This window comes from Amblyomma americanum, chromosome 1 (genome assembly GCF_052857255.1).
Source record: "Amblyomma americanum isolate KBUSLIRL-KWMA chromosome 1, ASM5285725v1, whole genome shotgun sequence".
In the NCBI taxonomy this organism is placed as follows: Eukaryota; Metazoa; Arthropoda; class Arachnida; order Ixodida; family Ixodidae; genus Amblyomma; species Amblyomma americanum.
This window is the reverse complement of record NC_135497.1, coordinates 296,334,709-296,345,113: the sequence shown is the minus strand read 5'-3', so window position 1 is coordinate 296,345,113 and position 10,405 is coordinate 296,334,709. Positions and strand designations below refer to the sequence as shown.

At 46.5% G+C, this 10,405-nt stretch overlaps 1 non-coding gene and 1 pseudogene across 1 annotated transcript; one reads left to right on the top strand and one right to left on the bottom strand.

Annotated features, from left to right (window-relative positions):
• Window positions 1–2,387: 2,387 nt before the first annotated feature.
• Window positions 2,388–9,224, top strand: LOC144119146 (uncharacterized; annotated as a pseudogene).
• Window positions 2,682–2,753, bottom strand: TRNAS-ACU (transfer RNA serine (anticodon ACU)). Its single transcript has one exon. It is a non-coding gene; the product is annotated as a tRNA-Ser (tRNA).
• Window positions 9,225–10,405: the final 1,181 nt, after the last annotated feature.

Genomic DNA, 10,405 nt, shown 5'->3' with positions numbered 1-10,405 from the left:
GCAGCGGTTACATCTAAGGGGGAGAATAGTTTATAGCCAGGTAGTTACACTGGGCCATGAGTTTCCTGGAGGGTGATATCAGGCGGGATCTCCGAATTTTGGGCGTACTCCTGCAGGTTTCCTCGCTTGCGGCGAAAACCACCTCAGTTACATTGCCACACGTTACGTAGGTGCTGGCGCGCCATGGTGAAGTTTGGTTGAAGCTAAGATGCATTTGGGGGCTGGAGCGGGAGGCGAGCGATCGTACGGTCTAACTCGGGTCGTGGGGAGGGCGGCCGGTGCGCCAACCCTTGTTTCAAGGCCTGTGACGCGTGTTTGGAATCGTTGCGTGAGGGTGTTAAGATGTTGTATTTGTCCGGAAAATTCAGCAAATTTTGCTTCCAGCTTTGCATCAATTTGAGCCTCCAATTTTTCTTCTAGGTGAGCCTCAAATTCCTCGAGGTCACAAAATTAACGAATCCTCCTGAGCGGCAGGTAGGTTTCCGCTTAGAGGCATGACTGGAGGTTTATCTTTGCGTTGCGGGGGAGTAGAGGTGGGCGCCTGAGACGAGGCGGTGGGAACAGGTTGAAGTGGTAGAGTAGGATTTGTTTGAGATGGTGGATCAAGTGCAAAGGGTGGACGCTTTTAAGAAGCGTTTTCTTTTTGGTGTCTATGATTGCTAGCTTTAAGGGCCGTTATCTGGTCGCGCAGGGCTTGCAGCTCTGAATCGCGAGACAGATTGCTGAGAGTGAGAAGCCGCTGCGGCACAGCTCACCCAAATTTTCGTGGAGAACGCTCCGTGAGGAGACAACCTGGAGTCCTGGGGTGGGAAGGACCGAGTGCGAATCCGGCTGGAGCGCCGGTAAGAGGAGGAGGAGCGGTCCGAATCTCTTATGGCCGAGGTGTTCTGCCCGTGGCGACGGGTCCGGGATCGGGAACGATGGAAGGTGGAACCATTGTCTGAGTTCGTAGCGTGTAGCTGGCGTTGCATTAGGACAGAAGGCACTTTGTAGTGGCGTTTACACTTAGATGGACCAGTCTGGCGAGGACCAGAACAAACTACACAAGTGGGGCTGCATTCATGAGCCTCGTCAGGGTCGCTAGCTCCGCAGTGAGGACGCTTGGAGAGCTCAGGAGACGGGAAACATCCTCGCGGTGTCCCGGTTTGCGACAGCTAAGGCAGGCTTCCACCTTCTTCTTGAAGATGTAGCAGCGCACAGCGCTGCCGGCGTAGGAGACTTGGCAGGGTACCTTGGTCCCTGCGAAAGTGATGACAATAGATTGGGTCTTGCCTAAACAGTGGGCGTAGAGAATTCAGTGTTCTGGATTCATGGGTATCAAGTACTCCATGATTTCCTCCTGGGCCTCATCCACGTATTCGTGGTGAATGATACCTCAAGCGTATGCGCTTGGTGGGGCCAAATAGGTGGCAACTGGATAGCTTGTCGGACCCAGGATGATTGCCTGGAGTTTTGTATAAGTGATAGCGCGGTTCCGGTTCGGGGTGCTAAGGGTGAGGGTGTTGTGAATAAAATTAACCCGGAGGTGGTCCTGTGCGGCGTCGGAGTAGATCAAATCAAGGCTTGAGGTGATTTCTCTGCGAAGAGTGTTCTCGCCCCCGGCATGCAGATTGAGGCCCCCGGGAGGGCGAATGATGACTTTAAAATCATTAACAGTGAGACGTAGCAGTAACGGAGCGCGGCGCGGCAGCTTACGTGACGAGGAGTGAGATGGCTGTTGGGACGCGGTATGCTGTGCGGACGCCGAAGGCAACGACGTCGGCGGTGGCTTGTCGAAGGTGATAAAACGGATGAGTCACGTTCGTAGCAGTGGGCTACGTAGGTCGAGTCCGTTTGTATATACTCATCAGGGGCTGGATCGTCCCCCTCTACGGTGACGAAGTCCATGCTTGACGAAGCACTGGGCCGGGATGCGAAGCGGAGCCTATCTCCAGCGTAGGTAGGATTAGCGAGGCTGGCGCTGGGCTCGGTGGAAACAAGTGTGCATGTAGGCCACAAAAACAGAGTGCCGGTTTCGAAAATGGGCTGGGCAGTTCCCGCGCACCTTCATGAACTTCAGTAGGCACAATAAAATTCAGCGGAAGTTGAAAAGTTGGTCAAAATAGGAAAAATGACTGGAGCCAATACGCACCGGTGTCTGCACGCCAGAATCAGAAACTATAAACCTCGGTCGAAAGCGAAAAGCTGCATCTCCCTGCCTATGTTTATGGTCGAGCAATTCGCGGTTTCCATAAATATTCATACTTACACACAGTATTAGGCAATTTTTTATTTGTTAAACATCTTCCTTTCTTCGAAACAACATTAAAGGTGCTCACACAAGAGAGTATATTTCTTATAGCTTCAGTGATATTTAGAACTGTATATTGCTCATTGTATTCGGAGATATGGAGCCAAATCCGGTTCCAAACGACGCGCAAAACCTGCAGGTAATTTCAGGAATAATAATAATAATTGGTTTTTTGGGGAAAGGAAATGGCGCAGTATCTGTCTCATATATCTTTGGACACCTGAACCGCGCCGTAAGGGAAGGGATAAAGGAGGGAGTGAAAGAAGAAAGGAAGAATAGGTGCCGTAGTGGAGGGCTCCGGCATAATTTAGACCACCTGGGGATCTTTAACGTGCACTGACATCGCACAGCACACGGGCGCCTTAGCGTTTTTCCTCCATAAAAACGCAGCCGCCGCGGTCGGGTTCGAACCCGGGAACTCCGGATCAGTAGTCGAGCGCTCTAACCACTGAGCCACCGCGGCGGGGCAATTTCAGGAAGCCAAACTGAAAAAGAAATTGGGTTTTGGGGGAAAGGAAATGGCGCAATGTGAGACAGGCGTAATTTTCTGTTCTTGAAACCAACTTTCATTTAGCTTTCCTTCCCTTACCCGCCGCGTTGGCTCAGTGGTTAGTGCGTTCTGCTACTGATCCGGAGCACCCGGGTTTAAATCCGAGCGCGGCGGCTGCGTTTGGATGGAGGCGAAACGCTAAAGGCACCCGTGTGCTGTGCGATCACAGTGCAAGTTTAAGATCCCCAGATGGTCGAAATTATTTTCCCGCCGCGGCGGCTCAGTGATGCGGGCGCTCAGCTATCGATCAGCAGTACCTGGGTTCGAACCCGACCGCGGCGGCCGCGGTTCGGTGGAAGTGAAACGCTAAAGCGCCCGTGTGCTGTGCGATGTCAGTGCAAGTTAAAGATCCCCAGGTGCCAAAAATTATTCCGGAGCCCTCCACTACGGCAGCTCTTTCTTCTTTTCTTCTCTTATTGCCTCCTTTATTCCTTCGCTTACCGCGCAGTTCATGTGTCCGCCGATATGTGAGACAGATAATGTGCCATCCCCTTTCCCCCAAGACCAATTTTTTAAGAGCGTTAGCTCCTCCTCATCACGTTTCGAGATTTCTTGGGGCCTGCTACCACCCTTGTTCACAGCGCCATCTGTGCCAGCAACTACTCATCACGTTTCGAGATTTCGTGAGGTCTCCTACCACCCTGAGACCAAAGCGCCATCTGTAGCTGCAACTAGAAAACAGCGCACCTCGCATTGAGATTTGTAGCGCTCTCTACAATGGCATTGTAGAAACAACCACCTGCCGCGTTCCAATGATGACGTCACGGTCGAATATAGTTTATAGAGGTAGAACTGTGTGAGCATGAGGTCAAGGGACGAAATGGGAGCGTAGTTTCAGTTTCTCGAATACAAGATTGTGGCCATTAAAAGTGGTTGTGCCCTCTTATCCCTCCCTCCACCAAACATTATCCTAAACCGGGTAGGCAAACTGTGCCGTTAGGGGACCGCTACACAAGCATATACATTCGTTCCTTTATATATGCTCCGACACCAACGGGCACCCATTCGGGGACAGGTGTATTGGGAGCGAGCTCCACCACTGGGGCGACTGGCTCTAGCGTCGACTTTACGTATAGTAAGTGGGATTGCCGGACTCCTCTTACTGTTGTGGAAGCAGCCGCTAGACTGGGAGAAGCGTCTTGCAAGCTGAAAATTGCGTTATTATCTGTATTTTTGTGCTAATGGGTGCCAACACTGCACATTCTGATGGTGAGCGTCGCTGGGTGTGCTACGGCTCATTTCAGAGTTTGCCATGGTCGCTTACTGCTCGGTGCCTCAATGCCGGATGTACGTACGCGTAAGAGCCCGGTGTAAGCTTCGATTTCTACCCGAAAGGCAGGAAGATGCGCGAAGCTTGGATGATCACACTGCGAATGGGAAAAGGCGCAAGTGCTCATTCTCGTGTGTGCTGGCAGGAAACATTTCGACGATAAAGACTTCGTGTATGGCGCTGGCGCTAAGCTGTTCGGTGAGTAGTGGGCGACTGAGCCGTGCGCGTTACCGCCCTCGCGCGTATCACTTGTGAAGCTAACGAAGGCATATTGCTGGCAGGATGGAAAAGGCGCTGTCTTCTACGCGAAGCAGTACCGACCCAGAACCTGTCTGTCCGATCTTTGGACCGCCAGCCGTCAAGTCGGAGTCGTCGAAAGAGGGTAAAGAGCCGATGTAGGCAGTATGCATGGGGTCGTGAGCGCGGTTATCGCAGTTTCGCGCATAGCACGTCATCCTGGAAACATATTTAAATGTTCGGAAGTCTAAACCATCGCATTCTGTGCATGTTTAATAAGGCCCTTTTAGATTGCTGCGCCTTCTGTTATGAGTGGCAAAGCTTTTGGTACTGTGGTGTTGGTCTGGCCTGTAACTGATAAATGGACGTGTACATTGTGCCGCGAGTCTCCTAAAAGCTTGCTTATGACATGTGAATTCCACGGTAAAGCCATTTTTCTGATTTGGCACTCCTATTCTTTGCGATGTGACTTTTTCTCATAGCCACTTTAATTACTGTGTTTGTGGCATGTTCATATCTTTGCTTTTCATTTTTGTGCCCCTTGTACGAAAATATAAAAGTGCTATTTAAAACAGATGGAATAAATATTCGCGTTTTATTCATTATATCACTGTACGTCAGTGCTAAGCTAAAATTTTGTTTGCACAAATGAGCGACGCAAACAGACACGAAGTATTAAATGACGAACATTAATGAAATACAAAGGCCAGCTAAACTGCTTTTCATGTGATTGGTAATCATAATTTTGTCTGTGTAGCATTACGTATCGCCTGTGTATCAACTGAGATTTGTCATTTGTTCGTCAACAATGCCATTAGGTAGGAATTAAGGCTGATATTACATTCAATGCAGTGAGCGTGAAGAATTTATACCTACTTGAATTGCAGAGGCTGTGGTTTACTGTGTTAATTGTCGGCTTTTCTGCAGCTAGAAATTTGCAGTACCATTGTAGGAGAGACATATCTGGAGCAGATTTTTATTTTCAGAAGGCAGGCCATTATGCCACATTTTCCCTAAAGAGAATTTGGTCCCATTGCCTGCACATGACCCTAGAGAAGACAACGCATCTGACTTGGCAGAAATTGAACTTATTGTGCCTGACTCAGGAAGTGACGCAGATATCAGTCCCAGCCCAGGTGGAAATCAAGGTATCATTATTAGATGCATGTTTATTTTATTATTTCATTCATTTATTGCATATGTTAATTACAGAGATATATATTATTTTCAGATATCCCTGCCGACCTTTAGTCCATAAGGGAGGAGATTGGTGTGCAAGTGAATACGCTCGCTGCTGCACGACAACAACCACTGAGCACACCAAGAATGCAGGGAGGAAAAGATTTAAACATATTAACTGGGATTCCCTGCTTTCAGCTGTTCTACAACACGTGCGATGTTTACACTGACAGCCAAATAGTCATTCAAGCAAAAAGCTTTTACTTACCAAATGAAGATGCGGTACTGTTAACTTTCGTCAAGCTAAATCACAACATGTCATTTTCACTGCTTGGTGTGCTTTTTGGCATTCATCGCACCACAGCGTCAGAAATATTCAAGGTAAATGTAGTAATCCTAGCTGCAATCTTGAAGATGCAGCCTTCTGGCCGAGCAAGGAAGCTGTTGTTGATAATTTGACTGTGTACCTTAAGGACTACTCGAGTGTGAGAGCTGTGTTAGACTGCACGGAGATCCAAATTCAGAGCCCACGGGATGTGGAGTCCCAGCTGTTGGCATACAGCTGGTATAGGGGCGTGTGCACAGCCAAAGGTTTAGTCTGTGAGACACCAGGAGGCCACATTAGTTACGTAAGTGAAGCTTATGGTGGTCTGGCATCTGAATCCCACATAACAAAGGAGAGCAAAATACTGGAAAGGTTTCTCCCCTCAGTTGATAGTGTCATGGTGGATAAAGGATTCTTTGGTCACCTCACCAGACTTATTTAATTAACTCCCTTGAATCAGTCCAAAATCGTGCTGCGCGTTTCATCTCCAGAAACTATGACCGTCACTCAAGCGTCATAAACATTAAATTATCGCTCTCTCTTTGTACCTTGCAATCACGAAAATTAATTGCCCTAATCTGCTTATTTCACAAGATAGTCTATAGCACTAATCTTTCGACTCTCCCTCTTGCCCAACCTCACCGCACCTGGCGCCGTTTAAACAACCATCTCAGCTTCAAACGCCTTTCAGGTAAAACCGTTGCATTCAATTCATCCGCTTTGCCGCAGGCTATTGTTCACTGGAGTGGTCTTCCGGAACACATCGTCTATATTCGTGATCCAGCTTCTTTTAGGACGGAAATAACAGCCATTTTTTCTAATTACTGACGCGTCAATAACTATTGTATAATGATGTTCTTACTGTTTAATGAGTACTAACAGTCAATCAGCATTATATAATCGTGTCATTCATGCTCCTGTTATTACCCCTATTTATGTAATCCCCCCTCACACAATACTCCATGCTTGGAGCCTGTGAGGCAACGTGAATAAATAAATAAATAATAGGCAAACTCTGCCTCGAGCATCACATCACAATAGTGCGTCAACCGTTCGTACGAATGAGAAAGCAACTTGATAAACATGAAGCAGAAAAAATCAAAGCATTAACGTTGAATGTATTAACGTTGAACGTGCCATTCAGCGCATGAAAGTGTTCAAGATTTTGGTGGGGATCTTGGGCACAGAGTTTTTTGCTTACATTGATTCCATTGTACAGGTCATTTGGGGAATTTTGAATTTATCTAAGCCCATTTTCATTTGTGACAAGTTTTTGCTTCAGTAGAACGTTACCAAAGTACATATGGCATGTGTTCAAGTCGTTCTTTCTTTGGATTGTGGTTCCTATGGCTCATTTGTTAATTTGCTTCCACCAAATGGTGCAGGTTTTTCTATATTGTTAAGTGAGATCAGCATTGTATTTGCTCTGCTCTTAAAAAATTCTTGTTTTGCATATTGTTACCAGTGTTCATCATCTATTTCAGTTTCGTTACTTCCTTTAAATGTGTACCTTAGATGCTTTGCTTCTCTTGACAAAAATGTTTTCCTATAATCTTTAGTATTTTCATTTTTCTCGTGGTTTTTTTTCTTCTTTGCATCAGTTCCTCCCAACGCATTCCTCATTCAGAATCTCAAGCTGTTCCTGCATATCACTAATTTATGCAGTGAACAGCATGACCCAGAGAAAAGGTGTATTGCACAAAACAAACACTTTATTTACAGCCATTAGCATAATAAAATGAATAATGGTGAATACCTACTGTGCTTAATGAGTTAAAAGGCAAGGTAGCACGTAAGACTTCAGAAAATAGACAGCCCTGTCCACAACGTCAATAAAGAAAGACTCGCTGAATATTTCAGCAAGCAGCAAGCAGTTTTCGCTCTCTTGGAACACGAAGACGTCTGCACTCGATACCCTTGCCAATCCCATCTGCACCTGCACCTGACAAAAATACTTGCTAGTCTTCTTTAGACAGAAGCTTACACCGTCAGTTATTATTTCTTTGGCTTTGAATTTTTCTAAACTTATGGGGCACTTCACTTCAAGAACTGTTGGAGTGCAACAGTCGCATGTAACTAGCCCATCTGGACTGGCGCCAATGCATGGGTGTTGGTCTGAAATAATAAGCTCGCACTGCATAATTTTCGAGTTTTTGTGCTGACTTACAGCTGAATAGGCCTCCTTTGTTGTCTCTTCTACTAGAGTGCCTCTTACCATTGCAGATGTCTGCACTGAGTTCTCTTTCAGAACCTCTTTTGGAAGAGGTCGCGCATCATGTAGTCCCACCCTTGTTTTAAGTGTGCGCACCCGTGTATATACATAATATGCAATTGATGCTGCAATGATTCCTTTTCTGTATATCAGCCAATCCTGAGAATCTGCTTGGGCCTCTGTTAGCTTAGTTATCTGTTCAATTTCCGTATTTGTGTACGCTTCCTGCACGTAGCCATAAATCTCGTCTACAGAGAGCATTCCTGCTGCAATGGTCTTCTTGGCAGCTTCAAAAAGCGCTGGTGGCTTCCTAAATGCCAACATATGTATGGCCTCCTGCGTTTGTTGCACTCTCTTGACACTGCTTATTAAGTTCAAGACTAAAAGAAGTCTTCATGGGCAGCAGTGGTGCTGCATCGTTGCATGAATGGTCTCCTGTCGTGCTCTTTGAGCATTTACTTGGCACCGTGCGAGTCAGGTGGGGGCTGCGATTTCATAAAATAAAGTTCAAATTTTAAGCTGTACCTTAAACAATAAATTCCTACGCAATTTTTGTGCTTGAGAAGGTGGTTTTTACTGAATAGCAATACATGAAAAAGCATCTACTTTTCCCTGAAACCATTGATTTATAGGCATTTAATCAGCAGGTTCAAGTGTCATGCACAAACAGTGATAATGCACCGTATAAGAGTCTGCAGACAGTAAGGAAGCTTGCTAATTTTTTGGCATTGGAACGTTTAAACTAGCAAGTTTTAACAAGGTGTTTAGTCAAGAAACAGCCTGCATCAAACTAAGCCACCTACATAATATATCCACTTACTGCCTTCACAGTGGCGGAGAGCAACACAGTTGTACGGCAATTCTTTCAGCAGCCGCTTCAGCACGTCGCCTTCATTCACCTTGATGTTTTCATTTTAGCCTGCAACTTGAAAGGTCCCATCAGCCTACTTTCTTGAGCACACCTTACAGCATTTTCACTTCCCATAAGCACTGTTTAATCCTCTTCAAGGACACGCCGCCTGTACTTAGTGTAGCTCTGGTGGTGTTGCGCAGCTGCCATCAGGAAGCCTGGTGCTTCTCAACTTGATAAGCGCTCCAGATCCTCAGAGTGCACTGAAAGACGCTGTTAGTGCCCTCAAGCTTATGAACAATCTTGGTTGAAGTGCGAAAAAAGTTTGACACAAAATTAGACAACACTTTTTGCCAGTATATACAGCAACCTTTCCTTGTATTATTTGTTTATTATGGAACCCACAGCACCAGGACATCACAGTTGGGGAGGGGTACAAGAAGGCTCCACCAATGCATTTAACAAATCGTTTCTTCCTTGTGCGATTGAATTCTGGAATAACCTACCCGAAAACATTGTTGCTGAGACTAATTCTTCCAACTTTAGGCAGCTACTCATCGTACACTTTCAAGAATAATAAAACCGTCCTATACCCGTTGTCAACTACGATGCACTGTAAAACAACCAAACACTTAGCTGGACGCGTTCTATTACTGTAGTGTGTATTTCTGTGTGCTTCTTCCCATTTTCTTTCATTGACTATATTAATTTGTTTCTCTTTTACATTGCCATGTTTTCACAATTTTGATTGCCTTTTCATATGTATGACCGTCGTACACTATGTATCCCCACTTATGTAATGTCCCTACGGGACCCTTAACGGTTAATAAATGATGGTGACAAATGATGAACAGACATTGATCCGAAGCCCGAATGGCAATATGATCGCGGTCAGTGCCGATGGAACAGATAACGTGAAAAACTGCTCTACACAGTTGAAGATTTTTCCGTGTCATTCCCATCGTTCACTCGGCTATATACGAAGCTCAAAGGAGCAGTCGAACGGCGCCCTCCCGCCGGCGCTGACCGTAGTCACTCACACCTGTCACAGAAATCTTGCTACCGAGGTTCTGTAATCACTTACCTCTGACTGGTGGTGGCGGTGTTGCAGCTCCCGTAATCTCCATAACGGCAGCAACAACGCTGGTCTTCGAGCACAGCCGTCGCAGTGGCGAAAACTCGCCGGCGTACACTCCACAACAGCTCGCTCACTCGGGGCGTGCTTTGTTGCCGGATGGGGGGGGGGGGGGCAAATGCCTCAAATAGACTTGAACAGGCCAAGACCGAAGCAAATATTTAATAAATAACTAAATGAATAAGTAACTAGACCATTAACGCGCAACTAAACTAGACGAAAGAGCATCGCTCAGAGCAGCTCAACGCGCGCTTTCCATCTTATTATGTCAAAAGTGCGCCGGCCAGAGGGGGCGCCACGGTATGTCCTCGCTCACAATACCGAAGTTGGTAGGCAAATAAAACCCTATGGGTTGTG